The following is a 26,001-nucleotide window of genomic DNA, read 5'->3' as shown; positions in this document are numbered from 1 at the left end:
CTAAACAAGCACTGGGGCAGAACTGAACTGGGCCTTTCTGAGTTACAAAGATATCCTTAGGTTATATTTTTCTCACGTGGCTGAGTCTTTAATGCAACTACATGGAAGCAAAGTGTCCAATCTTGTTCCAGTTGAAAAGCCCTCTCTATCAGTGCTGTTGAGCATTGGAGAAAAATAAGGAAAATAGGCAACAAGAGTACTGAGAATTAGTGCGGGATGAAAAGCAATTCAGATTTGTAAGAAAGACTTAATATTTTAATTAAGAGATCCAGGACTCCTTTTGTGCCTTGGAAATCACTCAAGTTACCTCTGTGACTTTTTTTTTTTTTTAATTAAAGAAAAATTAGGCTCGGGGCACCTGGGTGGCTTAGTTGGTTATGCGTCTGACTCTTGGTTTTGGCTCAGGTCATGATTTCAGTGTCGTGGGATTGAGTGAGCCCAGAATCAGGCTCGCACTCATCGTGGCGTCTGCTTGTCCCTCTCCCTCTGCTCCCCCCGCAACTTGCATGCACTCTCTCTCTCTCTCTCTCAAATAAATAAATAAACGAAATCTTATTAAAAAAAAAGAAAAATTAGGCTCACAGAAGGGCAGAAACCAAGGGTAGCTGCCTCTGTCCATTGCTTTCTCCACATTTCCCTTTCTTCATGCTTCCTGATTCTCTTTGCACACTGTTTATTTTCTTCTGTCTCCTGGTCAGCTTTGTCTTTAATCTTCTTAGACCCTGAGCCCGCAAAACTTCGTCGCATACAGGGCCCATTTTGGCTATCTCTGTACCTCATGGGATACTCTACCTTCATCTCTCCAGATAAATGATGTTATTTATTTATTCTCTCAGTTCCACAATTCTCAGGAGAGAATGCGTGTTGTCCATTTAATTTTTAAAGTCATAGTGCATGGGCTGCCACCCACTTAGCAGGTGTGTGGGTGAGATCATGGAAAACCAATCTCACCTCAAACATTGCTTGCTGACGTGCTGTACCCCTTGCAAAATAATTGGATATTTCCTTAGCTACTTCCCCTGTAGAAACAAGGACTTCTACCACAATAATTCTTTGGTCATAATTTTCATTTATTTTTTTTGTAATAATTTTTAATATAGTGAGTAGCATAAGCTTTGAGTGGAAGTTGTTAAATCTTAACATTTCTGGATTCCTTTTCCAGAACTCATGTAATACTTTTATGTTGTGACCGAAAATTTATTGCTTACAATCTTAGGCCTTATGTCCTGCCTTAAGGAGGTGCAGTAAGACATAGCAGCCACCAGATGTCACTATTGCAGGTAACATTTCAAATTGCCGGGTAGTATCTGGTATTGGCAGTGCAAATATTTAATAACAGTGGACAGGCTCCAAGCAATCACCTCAACTGCCCCTCCTGCCAGGAAGCCATGTGAACAGGTGAGCTGGTGGTTTACCTTTAATGTTCTTCAGATAAAGAACAATGTTTACACACACCCATTTCTGAGGGCCACTTGCAAAGACGGTCACCAATACAAGCTTGCCTCTGAAGTCCTTAGACCCCGAACAGTTATGAATCTGAGCCTCTAAAGCCAAATGGACACGGTCTTTGCCTGCCACTCAAGCTTTGTGTGCTTTTGCTTTTGTCAAGAGCAAATCATTTTAGCACATGGTATATTATCATTCAAAATAGCAGAATCCCTGATAGTGAGAAACAGTAAGAAGACATCACAGGGATGGTAAAGGTTTGCTGGGTATGTACATGGCTTCCCTTGGCTCAGGAGGCGAAGGCTGAGAGGCTGAGGCCCGAGGGAAAAGGCTCCCTGACAGGCGGCTGATCAGCTACTCCTGCGGGAATACCCCCTCGCTGATGGCTTCAGCTTCACTCGGCTCTGGGGTCATCATGTTAATGTGGAAGGTGGGTGCTAATTGTTTGTGGTTCACCTCCCTTCTCCCCAGGTATCCCTTCTTATGTTGTCTTTTCCTTTTTCTCTTTTCTTCTTCTTCTCCCGAGTTCTCCTCAGTTTCCCTTGTCTCAGTTATCCTGTCAGCTTTGCCATAGTTCCCAGCGCCTCCGAAGGCATTTCTTAGCCGCCTCAGTAGAAACTGGTGCTCAAGAAGAGACAATTCTGGAACACTCTGTTTCTTGTCTCTTCTCCTAATATTCTACACCACAAGCAGAAGAGTCCCAGGGACTACAAATGGATGGCCAGTTAGGAAAATAAGAACCGAAAGAATACCACTGGAGATGTAGGTGGAGACGCACGGCTGACCTAGGCCGGTGCTTCCCAAAGTGGGTTCAGGAAAACATCGCTCCTCAAGATGTACCATGAAAAGGCACTTCCCTGCACAAGGAATCTGAGAAATGCCACCACCTGGATCCTCTTTTGGGGAGGTTTACAAGGTACCTAGGGCAGTACAAAGATTCCAGTATGTCTTCCAGCAAAAACACTAGTTGAACTACTCAGTGCACTCTCACTTGACACAGAACCCATTCGATGGCCTCGCTGATGGTGCACACCACCCACGAGTGACCCTTAGGACTGGCACTCTGCGGAAGCTACTTCGGGAACTGTTCCCGCTGTGGATAAGTTGGACAAATCCTCTCTTAGCAAGGAAGTAAAATTGAATGCTGCTCCTAGAATAGGCTCAGGCTTTGATTTTTTATTCTGAGATGGCATATTTAAAGCAAATAGAATAATACACTCTAGGGGATATAATTTTTCTATGATGTCATTTACATTACTAAAAATAAATACTGAATGCCTGCCAAAATTGTAAGGCTTTTTCTTCTCTCTGGAGGAATTTTCACTGCTTGAATTCATTATAGCTTGAGATCATTTAGTTCAAGATTTATTGAGTGCTCACTGTATGCCCAGTACTGTCTCACCCATGCAAAGATAAATAAGACCTACTTCTTGCTCTAAAGGAAATCCAGGGAGAATCTTATAGTTTTATACTACTTAACTCTTATACTCTGCTGTTTTTAATACTTAGTAAATGAGGTGTTACTCATGATCCGCGAGGTGTTACTCATGATCCGCTCACCCTTGTGCCTAGAGGAGTGTAAGCTTTAAGCAAATAATGGTAGCCATGATTAGCCATGTAGTTAAGATGCTTTGAGTTGAAGAGAATGTTAAGGATAATTTATAATTTTAAATATCTTTTCCTTGTTGCTTAGGAACATTAAGAACAAAACTCACATAGGTGGCTTTCAATCTTGTGGTCCAGGTTCTCTTTAGAATGTGTAACATTATGCCCTAGACCAGTAGGAAGCACCCCTTCACACATCCAACTCCATCTTCCCTCAACTCAGGCAACACACCTGCTTTTGGAGGGGATCACGATGGTCACCTCATTTGCTGTAGTTCCTATTGGCATTGAGACCAAGTGGAAGTTTGATTTTATTGTTGGGAATGGGCCAGTGGAGGAACCCAAGTAGATCGCAGCCTTTCCCTCACTCTGTCTCTTGGGCTCAACACCTCTCCAAGGTATTCAGCCCCATTTGCTCAGGTTTTGCCTGAGTTCACGATCCACGATTTGCCATTTCACAAGTATACTGCCTTTTTGCATTCACAGTGGAGATGGGTCCCCCTCGTTTGAACTTATACAAGGCATTAAAAATAACTTCATCTTCTTGCCTCTCTCATGGTTGTGCCCTCAAGTCTAGAAACAGAGGAGTGTGGGAGTGAGGGCCCTCAAAGACTGTGTCTAGGGTCTCTGTACTGAGCCTCGCTCACTGGTCCACTCTGATAATTAACCACAGCCTACACCTGGCTGCTAGGGCTCAGGATTCCTGGTCTTTCCAGGAGATGTCAGTCTTGTTGGAACCAACGGCGGTCACTGTTTTCTTACTCCTATTGGGTCAAAAGTCAGAGAAAGCCCAGTAAATGCTTATTGAATTAATTGACCTGCTTGTGTTGCCCCTCGAAATATGGTGAGTAACCTTCTTAGAAACGGTCTCTTCTTTGAGAAGAAACATTTGTTAAGATGTTGGCAGTTTCTTTGTAGATAGATCTGTGATTCTAAAAAGGCATATTGCCACTTGGGACAAAAGCCAACTTCAATATCAGTTGAAGTTTAGCTCATGCATGGGATTGAACAAATTCTAAATATAAGAAAAATCCCTTTCAAAGCTTCTCCTTGATTTATGGACCTCATAAATATGACTGCTGGAAGATAGCATGCAGGATTATGGGATTTATTTTGTGTGTTTGCCATGAGGATGAAATAGAGTTTTGGAATTATTGAGGCCAGACGCAAAGGGAAATTAAATAAGCCCTGTGGATGAAAAGAAATTTTTTAAAAGTGCCCTGTAAGACATATCAGGTAATAAAGCACCAGGGCCAGATGGATACACAGCTGTATTGTACAGAACATTCAGTCATAAATTACTTCCAATTTTAGAAGAGGTTTATAAACATGCTCCAGGAACCAAAGAAACTTCTCCTTGTTTCAATTTAACTGGCAAGAAAAAAAATGTATAGGCTATAAACTTAATTTTATTCCTTAACTCTAACTTAAAAGCTATGACTGTTAGATTTATAAAGCTATAAGCAGTATATTTGCCTGGATCAAGTGGATTTATTCTATGGAAAATTTCTGGAAAATAGTATTTACTACTTAGTTAATCTTGCAAATATAGTACCGGATAATTGAAAAATAGGTATGGATAAGGCTTTTACCTAGTGAACTGAAGAACTGAATAAAAGCATTCATTTCAAAGAGATAGTCATAGAAGGATTTTGGAGAAATTTCAGGACCAGCCTGAATTCAGGCAGCATACAAGTGACTTTCTCATTTTTAGGATTATATCCTTAGAAGAGTCGTGTATATATCAATTTAGTATCATACTTGTTTCTTAAGGTGTGGTTCAAAATAGCAGAAAAACTGAGAAAAACCTTTATGCCCAACACCAGGCTTAGTAAATTATGGTGTATTCAATGGATATTATGCAGTTATTGCATATAATATAGAATATTTAATATCAGAAAGATGGCCATCATATTTTAAGGGTTGTAAAAATGGGCCAACGCAAGCCTTGGTGGTATGATTTGCTTTTCGTAAAATAATAGAAAAGCACTTGTTTGTGTGTCTGCAGTGTCCATCCAGGGCTCTTGTTAGAGTCAAATATTGAAAGTGAAGACGATCGGGATGCACTTGGCCCAGGCTGCGGCGGCGGTGTCAGGACCGAGCCACAGCGCATGCGCAGAGCATCATCGGGTGTTCCTCTGCAGAGCGAGACCTTGCAGAATTTCAGCTCTGGGCCGGGACAGGAGAGACACAGCAGGCAAGGCCCGCGCTGCCGTTTGCAGGGAAGCCTCGAATCTCACAGCTGCTAAATTTTTTTTTTTTTTTTTTTTTTTTAAATAACAATTCGGTGGGCTTCTAGGGTCTCTAAGGGACATTCCAGTTATAAGAATCACCGCACTCAGGGGAACCCGCACCTCCCTTGTCTGATTTAAAGATCATTTACAGGGGTGCCTGGGTGTCTCGGTTGGTTGGGTGGGTTGGGTGTCTGCCTTTGACTTGGGTCGTGATCCCAGGGTGCTGGGATGAGCCCCGCCTCGGGCTCCCTCTCCCTTTGACCCTCCCCCCCGTTCCTGCTCTTGCTGGCGGACTCTTTCTCTCTCAAATGAATACATTTTGAAAAATCTTCAAAAAAAAAAAGTTCATTTGCAGTCTCCCCAAATCCAGATGAAATTTACCAGCCAAGCGTCGTCTTAATCATTAAGCAATATTGTTTAGTGCTATACACCAAATCTCCCCGCCCGCCCCCCCCCCCCCCCCCCGCAGTTCATTTGTTGAAATCCCTGCCCCTAAAATGATAGGATTAGGATTAGGGGATGATGCCTTGGGGGAAGGTGATTAGGTTACGAAGGCAGAGCCCTCATGCCTGGAATTAGTTCCCTTGTTGAAGAAGACTGGCAAAGCACCCTTGTTCCTCCCCCACGTGAGGTTACAGCAAAGTAGTTGAGGAAGCGAGCCCTCATCAGACTCTGCCAGTACCTTGATCTTGGACTTTCCAGCCTCCAGAACTGTGAGAAATAAGTTTCTATCATTTACAAGCCCCTCAGTGGGCTTATAACATGGGATCTTTGTTACAGATGCCCGGATGGATGGACACTTAGTGTCATAATTCACATTCCACCTGTTGAGGAATCAGGGGTTTAGGTGATCAGTTTCAGACAGTGAGCCAGACTGAGGGTGACTGTCCAACCCTCATTCACTCAGTGCAAAAGGACAGAAGAGGCACCTCCCTCCCAGTGTGGTATTCGCCGCATGGAGTCAGACTCCTCACCTTGATCACGTCTCCCGAAGATTGAGCTAGAATGTTAACGGAAGGGCCACTTTCATAGAGCAGGGCTTTTAACCCTACTGTAGTACTTGTTATGTTAACTCTCTTTATGTACTTTCTGGTTCTTTTTCCTTTATCCCTTTGGATTTAAGTTACTTTCATGTGTCATTTCTTTTTTTATTTGTTCAGTGACGTGGCTGGAGGTTTCCCTGCTCTAGGGTAAAGCCTCTGATGTTGCACCTGAGAGGGTACAGCCTTGGGCATGCCCACAGTCACCGTGGGATGACAGTAACTTTAGCAGGGCTGGCTTTGGCTGCCTCTTTCCCTCATCTCTCTATTAGGCTGTCCCTCTCTGTTGGTATCACACCCAGGCATTAGTCTTCACTAATTTCTAGCTGGTTGCGCTACTGTTTTGAACAATGCCCTGGGACCTAAATTGTTCTACAATCTTGTCCAATTAAATTTGGGTCCTTTTTTCAGGAGTGAGTCTTTGAGGTCAGTCTTTGAGATTTGCTCTGATCCCAGGAGGGTTGTTTTAGCTGTCTTTTGTCTTAGTTCTCTCTGTTTTACTTCCATTGGTCTATAGTTTAGCTTATTATTATTATTTTTTTAAGATTTTATTTGTCAGAGAGAGAGAGAGCACAAGCAGGGGGAATGGCAGGCAGAGGGAGAAGCAGGTTCCCCACTGAGCAGGGAGCTCGATGCGGGACTCGATCCTAGGACCCTGCGATCATGACCTGATCTGACGGCAGATGCTTAACTGAGTGAGCCACCCAGGCATCCATACAGTTCAGCTTGTTAGTCTTATGAGGTTACCAGCCTTCTCTTAATTGCTTACCATTAAAATCTCCACTGTTTCAATCGTGCCCTTAGACTTAAACTTCCCCATACCCTGTTCCTAATAAAATCATTCCTTTGAGGAGAGATTCAAAGCTTTCTGTTCTTACGGCTTGTCTCTCTTACTGGGCAAAATCTATGGTCAACCGCCATAGAGCTTGGGGCAGGGACACGGTCCCCTTCTCTCAGAATGACACTCCTGCTTCCTGAGCAGAATGCTGCATGGTGGGGTAACTTGTGGTCTTCTCAACTTGCTTCTCCTGACACGGAATCTGCCTATGAGTGAGAGGATCAAGGGGATCAAGGGGATTTGGGTCCCAGGATTGTTAGCCTGTGTGCCTGGGACAGAGCTGCTGTCCCATGATTCGAGGGTGTTAGAAGGTACCCCTGGACCTCTCAGCTATTCTTGCCTGGGATAGAACTTCTGCTACATGAACCTGGTGGGGGGATGAGAAATGCTGGTGGCCTGGTCCTCCCAGAGAGATCCTGTGGCCCCAGACTTAGAGCTGGGGGGAGTGCAAACCCCCTGTTCTGGGCTGCCCCAGCTGGGTTAGCACCTCCAACATGCTGAGCTGGATGAGGGGCAATGCCACCAACTCTTGTGTTTTGTACTGAAATTTAGTAGATTTCCTTTCCTTTTATTTATTTGATAGAGAGAATGAGAGAGCGAGAAAGTATGAGAGAGAGAAGGGTCAGAGGGAGAAGCAGACTCTCCGCTGAGCAGGGAGCCCGATGTGGGACTCGATCCCGGGACTCCAGGATCATGACCTGAGCTGAAGGCAGTCGCTTAACCGATTGAGCCACCCAGGCGCCCTTTAGTAGATTTTCTTGAGTAAATATTTCTCTAAGGGCTCTCTAAGTGCTCTATACCCTTAGGAGAATTTCTAGAGATTTAAAGTTAAAAAAAAAAAAAAATTCTTGACCAGTGTGGTTGTTTTGCTGGGGAGGTTAGCAGAGCTCCTCACACTTCTCTTCTAGAAATCTACCCCCATCCTATGTCTTGTTTATAATTTATATGTGTCTCAAGGACCATTAGCCTGATGTCATTTCATTAATACTCTGCATTTATTAGAAAAGGCGGAAAAAGCATCTAACAATCTATTGATGGTTACCCAGAGGGATGAGGGATTATGTTGATTTAAGTACTTCAAATATTTTTAAATTATTTTGCTTATCTGTATTTTTTGCCTCAAACATTTTTTTTTGAAATGAGAAAGAAAAGCTTTTAAGAAAAGAAGCAAATAAACACAAATTATTTTTCTCTTGACGGCTGGGAAGGTGGCACAAGGCATGCAACCGGTTCTCTTTTTACTGAGAGACTCCCTGGCCAGAGAGATGACTTGGTCAAATCTCTTTATAAACATAGTAATGACAGACTTCTAATGGCTTTCTCTGATGGGAGAGTCCTTAACTGTGGAATATTCTTAGCATAGCAGAAAGTACCTGGTCTGTCTAGAATTGATCATGATCAACAGACCAAGGATCTATGGATTTATGGGGTCTGGCTTCCTGGAAAAAGTCACAGAAGCGATTATCGATTGTCGGGGGAGGTCATCCAGATGACACGACTGTGGGCCCCTGGCAATCGGAGGCTCGGTACCCCTTCCCCTGTCCTCGCAGTGCAGGGTCCACCCACCATTCCCGCAGCCGGAGCCGTTTTAAGGACACAGCCTCGAGAGAGAGCAAGGTGTTGTTGAGATCACCTGGCCTGAATACGTGACTGAGCCCAGGTAAGACCTCTGTATACAAACTGTAAAGACCGGCAGTGGGATGCGGAGGTTTACTCGTCTTGCGGCCGCCGGAGACAAGCCTCGTAAGTTAAGTTCCCGAGCTTTTTAAACCCGCCACCCATCAATCCCGGGGGCTCTGCCTCTTTCCTCAGTCTCTCCCTGCCTTCCGTGTGCTAGGGCCAGTTTGAGAACCACGGCTACGTAACTATAGGAATACAAAAGCTACTTAATGGCAGAGATAGCCATGTGTGTGTGTGTGTGTGTGTGTGTGTGTGTGTGTGTGTGTGTGTGAGAAAGCGATGATTGCATATGTTAGATATTGGCAAACAACACAAGAAAGGACTTGGGAAGCTGGATTAGAGGTCCTGGACGTCTCCTTGCTGCTTATGTCGCCTGAGACAGGGTAACATCTCTGAATCTGGCGAGCCTGATCTGAGCATCCAGTGCTTTGTATTGTTCCAGCATCAAAGTAAGAAAAAGAGCTGCTTTCTTAGGAGCCCCCGTGAGTTTAACACTTTACTGAAATGGCCTTAGAAATCACTGAACTCTTTCCAGGTAAATAATAAGCAGTTAAATGCAGGAGAAGTGGGGACTATCCACTCATTGCCAGTACTACTATTTCCAACGTGAATTAGGTCTATTTTAGCAAACAACTGGGCAATGCAGCTTTAGGTCCTTCCCCGCCCCCACCCCCCCAAAACCAGTTTGCTCTAATTTGGTAATTCACTGAAATAGTTTTCTGGGAATTGATTTTTAGTGAATTGGACTGCTTCCAGATGATATGATTAAAAAATAAAAATATGTACCCCAGTTCTTCTAGCATTTCCATGGTACCTGAGTATAAGGAGAAATTATTGAGAGTTGTGGAAAGTGAATATCCTTTTCCCCAGTTACAAGAAGTTTCATGTTTTCAATCTGTTATCTGTGTTTTTAATTTATTGTTTTTGGTCCCATGTAGTAAAAGGTTTTCCTTTTTATGTCAAACTTGTACACCCCTTGGAGGAAATATGAAAAATAGAGAAAACGTATTTTTAAAGTTTTTATTTTAATTCCAGAATAGTTTACAGTATTAGTTTCAGGTGTACAATATAGCGATTTAGCAATTCTGTACATCATCCTGTGCTCATTACCTGTGCCCTCCTTAATCCCCATCACCTGTTTAACCCATCCCCTCACCCACTTCCCCTCTGGTAACCATCAGCTGTTCTCTAGAGTTGAGTCTGTTTCTTGGTTTGCCCCTCTCTCTTTTTTCCCCTATGCTCTTTTGTTTCTTAAATTCTACATATGAGTGAAATCATATGGAAGTATTTTTCTTTCTCTAATTTACTTATTTTGCTTAGCATTATACTCTCTAGCTCCATCTACATTGTTGCAAATGGCAAGATTTCATTCTTTTTTATGGCTGAGTAATATTCCATTATGTATATATTATATATATTTATGCCACTTTGTTCATTCATCAGTTGATGGGCCCTTGGGCTGCTTCCATATCTTGGCTATTGTAAATAATGCTGCTATAAACAGTGGGATGCCTGTATCCCTTTGAATTAGTGTTTTTGTATTCTTTGGATTAATACCTAGTAGTGCAATTGCTGGATCACGAGGTAGTTTTATTTTTAACTTTTTGAGGAACCTCCATACTGTTTTCCAGAGTGGCTGCACCAGTTTGCATGCCTACCAACAGTGCACAAGCGTTCCTTTTTCTCTCCATCCTCACCAACACGTTTCTTGTGTTTTTGATTTTAGCCATTCTGACAGGTGTGAGAAGATAGTGCATGTAGGTTTTGTTTGGTTTGTTTTTGTTTTTGTTTTGACTGGCTGCTTGGAGTTTGTTTTCCAGGTTTATAACTTGGAGTCTGTAACTCCAAGGTGCACAGTTCCAGGGGTGTCATGAAAGCTTGCATGTGGCTTGAATAGTACAGAGTGGGGTTCTCTTAACATCCTTTTTGGTGTTTTGCTGTTTTGCTATAAAAGAGCCCAACTGTTTCTGCTTGTTGTTACTTACCAACTGTTGCTTACAATTATAGCCCAACTGTAGCAAAAAGTTGCTCAGCTGTCAGAGAAAGTTACTGCTTTTCTGCTTGCTGTAGCCTACCGAGTCTACAGGAGGGAAGCAGGGAGCTCGGTATGGGGGAGGCTCTGATGAGTCTAGCGCCTCGTGAAGCCTGGTGGTGGCCATTCAGGACTGGGGCCCAGTGTTGGCTTTGCCAGGCTGGCTATCAGACTGCTTTCTCATGGTGATCGTGCGGCTGGAGGCCTGAGAGACTCCGCATGTTCTGGGGACTCCAACACTGTAGCCATGAATGGGAGTGTGGACTTCCCAAAGAAGCAGCTTGCCCACCAGTAACCCAGGTGGGCCATGGGGAGCCTGGGGTGGTGAGCTGTAGCTTCTCCAGGATACTCTGCACTTCCTATTACTCGAAGTGGAGCCCAGGTGGCGCTGGTAATAGTCGTGGGTGGCCACGAGCCAGCTGCTGGAAGGGATGGATGGCTGCCATACTGTCTGTGGTTTGGTGGGAACCCTGGTGGTGACCCCTCCCAGGCCTCTGCCGGCAATCACGGGTGGGTGTTGGGGTCAGGACGTTAGGCTGTGGAGCCCACCTGCAGAAGAGACAGCTAGAGGCAGCTCCAGGACCGAGGGACGGGTGGGGTCTGCATTGTAGGTTTGCTTTGCATTTCTCTCATGATGAGGGATGTTGAGCATCTTTTCATGTGTCTGTTGGCCATCTGGATGTCTTCTTTGGAGAAATGTCTATTCATGTCTTCTGCCCATTTTTTAATTGGATTATTTCTTTTTTGGGGGGTGTTGAATTGTATCAGTTCTTTATATATTTTGGATGCTCTGTTGGATGTGTCATTTGCAAATATCTTTTCCCCTTCAGTAGGTTGTCTTTTAGTTTTGTTGATTGTTTCCTTTGCTGTGCAGGAGCTTTTTATTTTGAGGTAGCCCCAATAGTTTATTTTTGCTTTTAGTTCCCTTGCCTCAGGAGACACATCTAGAAAAAAGTTGCTACAGCTGTTAGAGAAAGTTACAGCTTCATCTTCTAGGCTACTTATGGTTTCAGGTCTCACATTTAGGTCTTTAATACATTTTGAATTTATATATGGTATAAGAAAGTGGTCCAGTTTCATTCTTTTGTCCGTAGTTGTCCAGTTTTCCCCACGCCATTTGTGAGAGACTGTCCTTTTCCATTGTATATTCATTCCTCCTTTGTCGAAGATTAATTGGCCATATAATTGTGGGTTTATTTCTGAGTTTTCTGTTTTGTTCCATTGATCTATGTGTCTATTTTTGTGTCAGTACCATACTGTTTTCATTACTATAGCTTTGTAATATAGCTTGAAGTCTGGAATTGTGATGCCTCCAGCTTTGGTTTCCTTTTTCAAAATTGCTGTGGCTATTTGGATTTCATACAAATTTTAGGATTTTTCTAGTTCTGTGGAAAATGCTGTTGGTATTTTAAGATGGGGATTGCTTTCAGTGTGTAGATTGCTTTGGGTAGTATAGACATTTTAACAATATTTGTTTTTGCAATTCATGAGCAGGGAATGTCTTTCCATTTCTTTGTGTCACCTTCACAGGAAACCAACCAGTTCTTTTTTTTTTAAGATTTTATTTATTTATTTGAGAGAGAGAATGAGATAGAGCATGAGAGGGGGGAGGGTCAGAGGGAGAAGCAGACTCCCTGCCGAGCAGGGAGCCCAATGCGGGACTCAATCCCGGGACTCCAGGATCATGACCTGAGCCGAAGGCAGTCGCTTAACCAACTGAGCCACCCAGGCACCCAAAACCAACCAGTTTTTATACATTTTAATACATTTTCCTCCCATCTTTTATGTGCATAGGTTTTTCTCACATGTTTGTAAATCATTCTGAACAGAGTTAAAATATTTTAATATCCCAGACTTCATTTTAGGCAGAATATTCACATAAGTTTACTCAAAGAAATTAAGCCAGATATCTACCTGCATCACCCAATTATTCAAATGGACTGAGTCATCAAACTCTCCAAATTGCTTGTTTTTGTTTCTTCCTGACATATACTGGTCCTGTGAACATAATAAAAGGCTTAGAAGAGAGAAAACATCCTCTTTAGTTAGGGGCAGCTCTTTTAAAGAGATATAGGAAAGGAAACTGATTAAGGGACTTCAGCCCCAGGTGCATTTCCCTGTCCCTGGGTAAGTCCTGTGACTTCCATGACAATTTCCCAGTGGACATGGTATCACTATGGTCCTTTCCAGGTGAAATAGCCAACAGCCATGGAAAGGCATTGCCCCATGTTTCAGGAGCTTTCCATTGTATGTAAAACATTGCTCTCACCTATAGAACTCTTCTATGTGTGAAAGAATGACAGTCACCAATATACAAATGCATTGTATTCAAAGGGATTTTTTGCCTAATTTATTTTGGATTGGAACACATATTCTCATGTACACAATGTTAAACATAACAGTTCAATTTCCAGCTAGGTGGCTAAGAGAGTTTTTTTTTTTTTAAGATTTTATTTATTTGAGAGAGGGAATGAGACAGAGCATGAAAGGGGGGAGGATCAGAGGGAGAAGCAGACTCCCTGCTGAGCAGGGAGTCCGATGCGGGACTCGATCCTGGGACTCCAGGATCATGACCTGAGCCGAAGGCAGTCGCTTAACTAACTGAGCCACCCAGGTGCCCGAGTTTTTTTTTTTTTTTTTAAGATTTTATTTATTTATTTGAAAAAGAATGAGAGAGGGCATGAGAGGGAGGAGGGTCAGAAGGAGATGCAGACTCCCCATGGAGCAGGGAACCCCCCGCGGGACTCGATCCCGGGACTCCAGGATCGTGACCTGAGCCGAAGGCAGTCACTCAACCAACTGAGCCACCCAGGCGCCCTAAGAGTTCTAATCGTATTAGTTTTTGCTTCTGTGTCATAATGGATTCTATGTTCTATCTGGAATCCAAAAGTTCAATAACCTATCACATATAAATAGCATATAGCCATTGTGGTCTTTAAATGCAAATCTTCCCTTTTCCTCTTCCTCACTGTCCACACTTGCGCATGAAAGCAGAGAGGGTTAATAATACCAAAATATCAGCTTACATGTACTGTAGGCATACTATGTTCTAGTCATTGCACTGAGCACATTCCGTGTATTTTATCATTTGATTCCCGCTACTTTCCCCATTTTGTACATGAGGAAACTGAGACTAAGAATTCAAGTGACTTGTCCAGAGAAAGAGAGCTGTTAAAAGGCGGAAGCAGGCCTGAGGCCTCCAAACCCCGTGTTCCTGCCTGCCCCTTTGTGGCAGCAGGTGCTCCTGAAGACACCCCTGGCAGCCATAACCAATGCGTATTGGCCAAATATTGTTTCCTTAGTAAGAATCCCCTTAAACGTACCTTCCTCCGCCCTCGGACTCGTCCAGTTGCCCCTAGTTAGGCTCTCACAGCCTTGAATTTAGAGTACTCGTAACTTTTATACTAGCATTTGTGTAGTTAATTACTCTCTCCATGCTTCACTAGATGGTAAGTACCACGAGGGAAGGGGCCATATCTGCCTTCACCTTTGTTCCTGTGCCAGGAATATGGTTGGGTCTCTGTTAATATATTTAGAACAGGTGAATGAAGTAGAAGTGGGAACATTGCTTTTATGGGAGCGGAGAAAGAGGTGCGTGAACGGGCAGAATCCGGGCTTCAGTGCCTTGGAGGCAGGGTTGGGGCTCCCATATTGACGGATCGAGGGGGCAGCCACAGGTGCTGTAGCTTCTAGCGCTGGGTGGCCCAGGATGGTATTAGGATCACTGTTCTACCTGTCAGATCACTATGTCAATCTTTAATCCAAGTAATTTCCTTTGAGACCATTTCCAAAGAGTCAAGAGGTTTACCATCTGTACGGTAATTTCTCACTGAGCTCTGTTTCCATAATCCACTGGTTCTTTACATGTTTTTGTTATTCTACATTTTTTCCCAGATTTACTGAGGCGTAACCGGCAAATGTGGATTGTGTGAATTTAAGTTGTACAACAGGAGGACTCGATACACGTAGGTACTGTGAAATGATTATCCCGCTGCTCTTAACTGAGGCTCATTTGCCGAGGCCTTGATGAACCTTCAGGGGTTTCTTCTTTGCTTTGGGGAGGAGGCCTAACGCACTAACCCGAGGCCTTCAGCATTTCATGTCACTTCCTGCAAGTGCCCGGTGTAAACACTCTTCTCGGGTGGCTCTCATCCGCTCACTGGGCTCAGTCCTCATCATGGCTTCCTCACCTCTCTGTCCGCCTCCAACCTACTTCTGCTTCCCATGCTTTCCTCCTTTGCTAAACCCTAGTGACCCCGTGAGGCCCAGCAAGTACCTTCTCCACACAAAGCCTTCCAGCCTGACCCTCCTGTTCCCAGAGCTGTATCTGCTGAACCCGTGCCCCACCCCCTGCTTGCCTTTTTTGGGCACGGAAGTGTCGCCAGATCGCAGGATTATCTGCTTTTTCCTTCCTCCCCCATCACTCTCCACGCGCTCCGCCCTGGAAGCTGGCTGCAGTACTGCGTGTTCTTCGGCAGGTGGCAACCTTCACAAACAGAATTCAGGCAGTTCTGCTGTTTTGCTCTGCAGGATAGTGTCCCTAATGGGAGGCGCAGATGCCGGGAGCAGCTACCTCCGCTGATCTTGTTCACTAATTAGAAACATTTGCTTCCTTGGAGTCACAAAAATGTTCCCACTATTACTCTGTTTTGTGAGGGGTCACAATCCGAGTTGTTATTTAAGTGATTCCATTTTCCAGCACTCATGTGCTTAGAAGATCAGAAGATACCAAAACAAAGCTCTTCTTTATTATTATTATTATTATTATTTATGTATTATTTTTTCAGAGAATGAGGGAGAAATCCTGATTCTTTTTTCAATTTTGGTATGGAATTTTTCTTTTCACAGGATGATGACAGTATTAAAATTTTGTGTAGGGATCTTTATTGTTAAAAACAGAAGGGGAGAATGTTTTTAAAAACACAACGGTAGACTGCTAATTGAAGGAAAAAACATCAAAAACTGGGCATATTATTTAGATTCGTTCTCTCTAGCAAGAATATTTGAGAATTGGTTGCTTTATGAAATGGAGTAGTTTGGTACCTAACATTGGCACGTTTGATACCTGGACTCTTCTGGAAACCTTGACCTGGGCATTGCCCTTAAGATCACTCTCTGAGTTCGTACCTTGACAATTTATTGTTACTTACTAAGGCATCTTACTTGGAAAATAGATGCACACCCTTTTCTTGTAGTATCCCTCCAGAACTTTGGTTCACCACTGTAAATTTTACTTCTCCTGAGGTTTTCCTCAGATCATCCAACCCCTAAGCTCACTTTACCCTCAAACTATCCTCATATATGTGTACAAAACAAGCACAGTATAAGGAATTGAGATCGAAATTTAGCAAGCAAATTGAAATGTGTACTTCTAAATATACATTGTGCTCTTCAGAGAAACTCGTGTAGAAGGGCGATGTATTTATTTTAATGATGAATCAGTGTCTTAAAACATTTGAAAACTTCTCTTTGGGTTTTATTTCAGAACCTGTTATGATGGGATAAGCTCTGTTCTGAGGTCATCCCATGGATCCTTAGTTCTTAATTCTGCGTGCACCTTTTGTATTCTTGTGCTGTTCAGGTGGTATTTACCTCATGAGCTTTGTATCACCCTAAGAAGACAGGTTTCGAACATTGTCTCATTTGCAATTTTTGTATAGAAGACTTTAGAGTGTTGGTGTCTGACCTGAAAAAGGAGTAACTTTGGTGTTCTCTATACCACTAGTGTGTGGATTTTTAATTTCTGTTGGACTTCCTCATCTGAGGTCAGACATCTTTAGGACTGGAAACATTTTCTAATTTACCTAAAAATATACATAAAATATCCCTGTACTATCTCCCTGTTTTTAATTGTTTCATTCTTTATAAAGGCTTGTCACGTTTCATGAGAGTGTTTTGCCTAAATATCAATTATCATACAGCATTTAGGTTAATCCCAATCTTTTCATAATTTCCCCATATCCCAAAACTATTTTAGTTATTGTAGTTACTCTCAACACCTCTTATACTTTTTTAAGATTTATTTATTTTACAGAGCGAGAGTGAGCGCATGCCCACAAGTCGGGGGGTGGGGCAGAGGGAGAGAGAGAATCCTCCAGCTGACTCCCCACTGAGTGCAGAGCCCTTTGTGGGGCTTGAGCCCAGGACCCCGAGATCATGATCAGAGCCGAAATCCAGAGTTGGCCGCTTCACCGACTGAGCCACCCGGCTCCACCTCAGCACCTCGTTTATTAATTAAATTTCATCTGTATCAGTTGTTTAGGGGTGGTCAATTCAGTGAAATCTCTTGTTTGAGTATCAATTTGTAAGGGATGGCACAACCTCCTAGAAATAGACCCTTTGCACATATATTCTCTCACTTATCAATAACACGCTAATATGTTCATTCACTCAACTGCCATTGACTGAGCACATACTCAGCACAGCTATTTATTACTGCATTGGTGACAACAGTAGGAAACAAGACACATGTGCTAATTCAGTCCCAGGAGGGCTTGCTGTCTGGTAGGTTGCCACTTTGTAAGGGAATCGAAAGTAAAACACTGCTCAGGGCGCACCTGCTGGGTTACTTTCCCTTTCAGCTACTTTCACTGATGGAATTTCATTTAATCCTCACAACCCTTTTTCAGGTTGGGCATAACTGGACTAATCTCTGTCTTATCACAGTGGCAAAAATGGAGGAGGTGGGATTTGAACCCAGAGGTGCCGCCTCCCTGGCCACCCCAATGTGGACAGGACTGTCTTGGCCTCAAAGTTTGGTTGTCTCCACCACAGTCGGTTCCCTTTCATTAATCTGCCATATTTTAGCTTAGACTTCATGGTAACAAAAGTATAAACTGAGAATGGGTGCCTGGGTGGCTCAGTTGGTTAAGCGACTGCCTTCGGCTCAGGTCATGATCCTGGAGTCCCAGGATCGAGTCCCGCATCGGGCTACCTCCTCGGCAGGGAGTCTGCTTCTCCCTCTGACCCTCCTCCCTCTCATACTCTCTGTCTCTCATTCTCTCTCTCTCAAATAAATAAATAAAATCTTTAAAAAAAAAAAAAGTATAAACTGAGAATAGAAGTGATAGCCAATCCTTATGTTGTGTTTATTCTGTGTAGGGCACGGTCCTAAGTGCTATATATATGTACTCATTTAATTTTCACAAAATCCTGTGAAGGAGATACCGTTCTTGTTTAATAGGTGAGGGATCAGAAGCACAGAGACCTCAAGTAGGTGGCTGAGTTGGGAGTTGAGCCCAGACTGAGTGTCAGGGTCCGTGGCATGAATCACAATGCCCTCCTGTCACTAAGCAGTTGAACCCCCCCATGTAACCATCCACACGAGAACTCCCTCCTTCGGCACTCCTTAGCCAGATACGGTCCATGTGCCCACATACATGTGGGTACTCGGGGAGCAGCTGCATGTGAGGTACACGCTTCATTAGGGCTGCTCTGGAGTCACTCACCCCCAGCTCTGCACAGGCTACGGGCGAGAAGTGACTGAAATGGCTTCTCACGGCCACAGCAATCTTAAAGTCACCGGGGCTCTTCATCATGGTGAACAGGCCTTTGATAATGACTGTTGCAAGATGGTCTTTTTTTGTAACTACGGAAGGAAGGATTTTAGAAGCCTCCTTGGTTTTAGACTTAAAAAGTGCCTACAAGTCCCCAGTCTATTTAGAAATGCCTCCTTCTGTGTCTACCAGCTTACCACCTATTTTCTTTATAGCTAGGGTTTGCTGGAGACTTAGTGTGGGCCCATATGCTGGGTTTGCCATTTAAATTTTTTTTTTTTTTTAATCCCCGTTGCTTTGGGTTACACAAGCAACTCTTTGAACATAATTTGATTTTTTTTTTAAAAAAACTGCATCATTTTTAGACAAAGCTCTGTTTTTTTTAGTCACATTTTATTTTATAGACTATATATAGCAGACCTTCAAGCCTGGTGGGCTATTTCAACAATGAATATATGCTTATGAAGACGTTGCTGTACAGCAATAGGATGCAGCCTTCGTTGTAAGAAGTCTCCAATACAGCAATATCCTTTGAAATCAGAGCAGCTTTCTGGTATGGTTAAATTGCTTTTGTGGTCAGTTTTGACATTATCGTAATCTGTTGTTCCAAGTCATGCTATGGACAAGAACATTCTGTACCTTTGCTCAGCTCATGCAACGCAATTTACACTTCATCGTTCTACTTAAGATGAAAGTGGGTGTTCAATTAAAAAGCTGTGCAACTACTGAGTAAAAAGGCCAGAAGACAACAGTTAAGAAAAAAAAAATCCCTCCCAAGAACACAGTGTGTGTGTGTACGTATTTGTGTGTATTTGCATGGTTAGGACAGAGTCAATTCATATTGGCATTCTGCCAGAGGAACTTCCCTTGAACTTGTCCTTTGGTTCTGGCCAGTGCAGATGTCTATCCGTGACACGCCTGAAGGGCTCTTGACCGCAGGACTTGCTGAGGATTAGGAGCTCATTTGTTGAGTGTGGTTGCATCCACGTTGAGGAAGAGAACCAAAGACGTGTTTCTACATGGGAGGAAGCAGATGTGCAAAAAACTACAACAACATATGGTTTTAGTACTTTCTAGTTTCCTTCTCCCAAAAGGATCAGTGAAAGATCCGAGCCAGGTGTGTCTAGAAAGTGGTCTCTGTTCTGTCTTGCCTGTCTTCCCTTTTGTCTGGCTGTTCTTATTCTGCTGGTCCCACTCGGCTCTCGGCGACTGAGGGATGTCCCTCTCTTGGGTCACAGCCCTTATTACTATTTGTGGGGAAATTCTCTTTCTTGATATCTATACCGGCTCTGAGCCCTTTATTTAGTTTTATTAGTTTTGACTTTATCATTAAGTCTTGTATCAAAGTAGTACTTGTACATATAAAAACATAATGAAATATGATTAAGAACTTATAAGGAAAAGTCCCTGTCCCATTCCTCCCTCCCTCTGTCCCAGCCCTCCCTGAAAGTGATCGCATTAAACTTCTAGTTGTTTCTTTTAGTATTATAGTATTTCTGACTAACATGCTTATGCTGGGGCTCTTGGGTGGCTCAGTAGGTTAAGCATCTACCTTTGGCTCAGGTCTTGATCCTGGGGTCCTGGGACTGAGCCCTGCATCGGGCTCCCTGCTCAGCGGGGAGTCTGCTTCTCCCTCTCCCTCTCCCTCTGCCCCTCCCTGGCCACTCGTGCTCGCTCGCTCGCAAATAAATAAATAAAATCTTAAAAAGAAGAATATGCTTATGCTGATAGTCTCTGTCTGTTCCCAATTTTAGACATTCTTCTTTATTGTGGGTGAGGCTTTGGCTCTCTTTCTCTCTCCCCCATCTTCACTGCCTGTTCTGCTCCTGTCTTTCTCAAATTCTAGTTGTGCCCGCAGGTTTGGTTAAATCCTTGCTCAGCATTGACATTATTACGGCCCTGTAAGTTGTTCACTGCAGAGGCAAGTAATGTTTGAACATTGCATTTCCTTTCTTGTCTAACTTTTTCATCTTGATGTTAATAATTGCCTTTTTTCATTTGCTTTGTTTGCTATGTATGCATTGATAATTTGTTTTCCAGATGTTCTGATAGATTTGTCAAGCATCCTTCAATAATTTTATGAAACGTGTAAAACAATTGAAAAAAAATCTGTGGGTTCCATTTCTGCACCCCCATCTTCCCCGTCTCCGTCTGGCTCCTCAGCCAATCTGAAGACCTGGCTCTCTGGGCCTGTAGTGCAGGAATCATTGAGGGACCTCTCTGGGCTTGGACAACTTATTTTCTGGATTCCTTGTCTTTCCCATCCGTATCTTGATTTTCTGAAACACAGCCTTGCTGGAGAAGCATGTTTTTGAATTCTTGGGCAGTCTGAAAATGGCTTTATTGCACACCACACCTTGATTAATTTTGTTGCCTGGTATGGAATTCTGCTCACATCTGCCGGGATTTTGAAGGCCTTGTTTACTGTCTTTCATAAGCTAGTTTCTTTTTTTTTCCCCCTCCAGCTTAATTGAGGTATAATTGACAAAATTGCAAGATACTTAAAGTGATGGGTTTTTTTCCATTAGGAAGACCCATGTCCTTCAGTTTTGGAAAATTCTTTAATTTTATTTCTTTAGCAATTTCCTCCCTTCTTTTCTGTTCTCTCTGCCTGGATCTTCTGTTAATTGGATCATGGGTGTCAAGTCTAATTTTGAGTTAGAATTAGGAGTCAGTCCTGATCTTCTTATCTTCTATATTATTCTTGGCTTTTTCATTGTACTTTTCCAACCCTTGTATTGAGTTTTTAAAAATTTTAGTGGAGATATTTTTCAATTTCAAAGAGCTCTTTATTTTGGTTTTTGATTTTTTTTAAAGATTTTATGTATGGGGTACGTGGGTGGCTCAGTCATTGGGCGTCTGCCTTCAGCTCAGGTCATGATCCTGGGGTCCTGGGATCGAGCCCCGCATTGGGCTCCCTGATCAGCGGGAGGCCTGTTCTCTTTCTCCCACTCCCCCTGCTTGTGTTCCATCTCTGTCAAATAAATACATAGAATCTTAAAAAAAGAAAAGATTTTATGTATGTATGTAAGTATTTAGAGTGAGCAGGGCTGAGAGAGAATCTTAAGCAGGTTCCATGCCCAGTGTGGAGCATGGAACGTGGGGTTTGATCCCACGACCCTGAGATCATGGCCTGAGCCGAAATCAAGAGTTGGATGCTCAACCGACTGAGCCACCCAGGTTCCCCAAGATTTTATTTTTAAGTCCTCTCTACACCCAGTGTGGGGCTTGAATTCCTAACCCTGAGCTTAAGAGTCGCACGTTCCACTGATTGAGCCAGCCAGGTGCTCTGGTTTTTAATGTTACATTTTTTTTTTCTTTCTTGTTTCATGGAGGCAGGAAACTTTAGGATATTAAGGATGGTATGATAGTGATCTTCTGTGTTCTGTATTCATTCCATCATTTGTTCAGTGAATGCTTTTTGAAAACCTGCTAGTTGTCTGGCATTATTTCATACCTAGAGATACAGTAGTGCTTGAAACATGGTCCCTGCTCTCATGGAATGTTTATCCAAGATTTTTTTGGTCTGAGCTATTTACTGAGAATGAGAATGGCATGGGTAGGTACTTGGAGGAGAAAGATGAGTTCACTTTAGCAACTGTATGAGTGTCTTCTGGCTGCTAGAATACATTACCACTGACTTCGTGGCTTGAAACAACAGAAACTTATTCTCTTATGGTTCTGGGGGTCACAAGTCCAAAATCTGTTTTACTGAGCCTGAATCCAGGAGTTGGCAAGACTATGTGTGCTCCTGGAGAGGCTCTAAGGGGAAATCTGTTTCCTTGACTTTACCAGCTTCTAGATTTTCATTCCTCCCATCCTTTGGCTTGCGACCCTTTCCACCATCTTCAAAACAGCAGCCTTGTGTCTTATTTTAGGCATCATTAGTCAATATGTCGTTGCCTTCTTCTTCTATAGTCAAGTCTCCCTCTACTTTTCTCTTATAAGGACATTTGTGATTACATTTATGGCCAAGTAGGATAATCCAGGATAATCTCCCCATCTCAAGATCCTTAACCTACAAGGTAAGATTTACTGGTGCCAGGAATTAGGACCTGGATATCTACTCAGGCCCATCATTCAGCCCTACTACAGGCATTTTGAGTTTGAGACCCTTCTTAGACATTCAAATAGAAGGTCAAGTGGCAGCTGGTATGTCAGTCTGGAGTTCAGGAAGAGGTCAGGGATAGAGACAGCCTTGGGAATCATCAGTTTAATGTAATATTTAAAGTCAGGGGCTAAATGAGATCACCTAGCAAATGAGTGGAGAAAGAGAATAGAGGATTATCAAGCCTGGGGAAATTCCAAGTAGATGCTGGAAAGCTGAGGAGAGACCAGTAAAGTTGACTAATGAGTAACAGCTAGTGAGGTAGGAAGAGAACCAAAAAAGAAAGAAGTGAGAGGTGGTATGAAATTGATAATAGGATTAGGAAATTTGAGGTCTAATAACAGTTTTGGTGGTCTGTTCATAAGCCTAACTTGAAATGGGCTATTAAGAATGGGAGGAGAGGAAATAATGTGGCAGTGATAGACGGCCCTTCTGAGAGTGTGACTGTCAAGGAGCCGAGTAGCGGGAGGAAAAGTGGTGTCAAGAGATTTTTTTTTTTTAATGAACCTTATTAAGGCATAATTTCCAGGTCGCCTGGGTGGCTCAGTCGGTTAAGCATCTGCCTTTGGCTCAGGTCATCATCCCGGGGTCCTGGGATGGAGCCCCGCATTGGGCTCCCTGCTCAGCGGGGAGTCTCTGTCCCTCTGTCCTTCTTTCCCTCTAATAAATCTTCAAAAAAGGTATAATTTCCATATAATGTACTTATTGTAAAATATACAGCTTGGTGAGTTTTGTGCACCTGGGTAACTACCACTGCAATCCAGATTTATAACATTTCCATCATCTCGAAAACTTCTGCAGACTCCTTTGCAGTCAGTCTGCCCCCATGTCAGACAAACATGGATTTTCTTTGTCACAGTGGATTAGTTTTGCCTGTTCTAGAATTTCATAGAAATGGAATCCTCCACTATGTAGTCCAGTTTCTTTTGTTCATCATAATGCTTATGAAATTCATCCATCTTTTTAAAAAATTTTTTTTTCACCAGAGAGAGAGAGCGTGCACACAAGCAGGGGGAGTGGCAGGCAGAGGGAGAGGGAGAGGGGGAAGCAGACTCCCCACTGAGCGAGGAACCCGATGCAGGACTTGATCCCAGTACCCTGGGCTCATGACCTGAGCCGAAGGCAGATGCTTAACCAACTGAGCCACCCAGGCATCCTGAGATTCATCCAGCTTGTATCTCCATCAATTACTTTTTATTGCTGAGTGGTATATAGATCTATCACCTTTGGTTATCCATTTATCCATGGACATTTGGGTTATTGGAACATTCCAACTTGGAGCTATTATGAACAGAACTGTAATAAAATTCATATACAAGTTTTTGCATAGATGTACATTTTCATTTATTTTGAAATATGTGGGAGAGCAATTGCTGGGTTCTGTATGGTATTTTATGGTTAATTAGAAAAAGTATATCATTAACTGGCAAGTGGTTGTACCATTTTACAATCCCGCCAGCAATGTATGAGAGTTCCAGTTGCTCTACATCTTTATCAGCACTTGGTATTGCTACTTTTTAAAATTATAGCCATGGAGTGCCTGGGTGGCTCAGTCAGTTAAGCGTCTGCCTTCAGCTCAGGTCATGATCTCAGGGTCCTGGGATCGAGCCCCACGGCAGGCTCCCTGCTCAGCGGGGAGTCTGCTTCTCCCTCTCCCTCTGTCTGCAGCTCCCCCTGCTTGTGAGCGCGCTCTCTCTCTCTCTTTCTCTTTCTCTCTGTCAAATAAATAAAATCTTTAAAAATAAAATTGTAACCACTCTAGTGAGTGGTATCTCACTGAGATTTAATTTGAAATTCCCTACTGACTAAGGACATTCAAAATATTTTCCTATGCCTATTTGTCATTTGTTTAGCTTCCTTTGTGAATTGTCAAAGCATTTTGCTAATTTAAAACAAGGGGTTGTTTGCCCTCTTATTGAGAAGTAAGAGTTCTTTTCTGGGTACAAATCTGTTTTGTATTTTCACCCAAATTGTGTGGCTGACCTTTTCATTTTTTAATGTGTCTTGCAAAAAACTTAACATGTTTTAAGTGGGAATTTTTTTTTATCAGTTTCTTTTCTTTTAAGGGTTTTTTTTTTTTTTTTTTTTTTTTAATGTTCTGTGTTTGAAAAATCTTTGCCAATCCATGGGAGTGAGAAATTTTTCCTAGGTTTTATTCTTGAAGCTTTATGGTTTTAGCTCTTATGAGTTAATTCTGTGCACACAAGGGGGTTAATTTTTTGTTTATATGGATATCTTTCTGTTATTCTTTTCTCAGAGGATAGCCTGATCTAGTTTGTCAAAAATCTACTGGCATTATTTATAGGACTCTGTTTCTGTTTCATTGTTCTATATGTTTATGTGAACATTACTGTCGCTAATCCTAGGTCTTGAAATCCGGTAGTGTAAGGCTACCAACGTTGCTTGAGTGTTTGAGGATCCTTGTCTGTCTTCTCATTAAAACAGTAATCACTTAAAAGCACATTGGAAGCTGGGAGGAGAGTACATGGGCTTAGGGCTGTGATCTAACGTTTTCATTGAGAAAATCCTTATATCGATGTCTGTCTGTTGAGTTTTCTCCCCTCTTGTGCTGTTCAATTTCTTTAGATCAGTATATGTTACCATCTTTCCTATAGGTCATATGGCTCCCAGCAGCAGGGTAAGTATACCCAATGCTTACTATGAAGGCCTTCCTTAATCCCCAGAGCTCCAAGCTTCAGTCCAACCCCCCCCCTACTTTTGAGCCTCTCTGGGCTATATTTTTCAGACACTAAATGTCCAGTCTCCTAAGCAAAGGGGAGAAGGCCAGGGCCTGGCTGCAGGGAATTGAGGAAAGGGGAAGGGCCCTTCGTGTTGATCACTCCTTACTTTGTATACAGATTTTCCTTCCTCCCTCGGTCTCATTCCACTTCCTGGTTCCTGGTGCGTCCACTTCTGAGCCTTTCCGCGGTACTGTGGGTGATTAGGCTCTGTCTTTTAAAATGATTTTTCTCTGTCTTAGATACTGGATTTCTCCCCTTGGCTAGACTTGCTTATACTCCCCTGTCTGCTTTCTGTCATTGAACATTTGTTGACCTCACTCATTGACAGTCGTCTCCTCCCCGTTTTTTCTTTGTGTTGGTGCACTTGTACATTTTTAATGTCTGTAATTTAGTGGCACTTCAAAAGGTGGTAGAAGATTGCCGTTCTTCATTCCACCCTGTTATGTCAGATGTACCCTTTAAGGCAATAAATAAATAATAAAGATTTCAGGAATGTGATTACTAAGGAGGTTTGTTATCCATTAAAGGATGCTTTGTAAAATGCCTGTTGCTGACTACCTGATAATGACATATGGTTCTACTTGCTCATGGTCATAGTCTTGCTCTTCAACCTGTGCATTCTGGGCTGGGCACCTTCGGGCCCTGCCTCTGGGTTCTGAGTGCCTTGTTCTTACCACTTTGTACCAATGGTATTGCGTGGTGGTCACAGAGGTTACACGGGGATTTCTATTTCTTCTGGTATAAAGAGTAACTTCAGAGCTAGAAATGATTTTTCCAGAAG

The 26,001-nt window shown here is 42.9% G+C and overlaps 1 protein-coding gene across 1 annotated transcript in view; it reads left to right on the top strand.

Annotated features, from left to right (window-relative positions):
• The window catches only part of FREM1 (FRAS1 related extracellular matrix 1), a 290,889-nt gene that overhangs the window by 3,860 nt on the left and 261,028 nt on the right, over positions 1–26,001 (top strand). The window contains exons 2-3 of the mRNA XM_064579475.1: positions 5,060–5,248; positions 14,770–14,840. The gene's annotated coding sequence lies outside the window, so the exon portion shown is untranslated. The remainder of the gene's footprint in view (positions 1–5,059; positions 5,249–14,769; positions 14,841–26,001) is intronic.

The sequence above is a fragment of the Mirounga angustirostris genome, unplaced genomic scaffold (assembly GCF_029215605.1).
Source record: "Mirounga angustirostris isolate CCGP_5_RB_7025 unplaced genomic scaffold, mMirAng1.0.hap1 SCAF_15, whole genome shotgun sequence".
In the NCBI taxonomy this organism is placed as follows: Eukaryota; Metazoa; Chordata; class Mammalia; order Carnivora; family Phocidae; genus Mirounga; species Mirounga angustirostris.
Note: the sequence above shows the minus strand (reverse complement) of the source record. Positions and strands in the feature narration are given on the sequence as shown.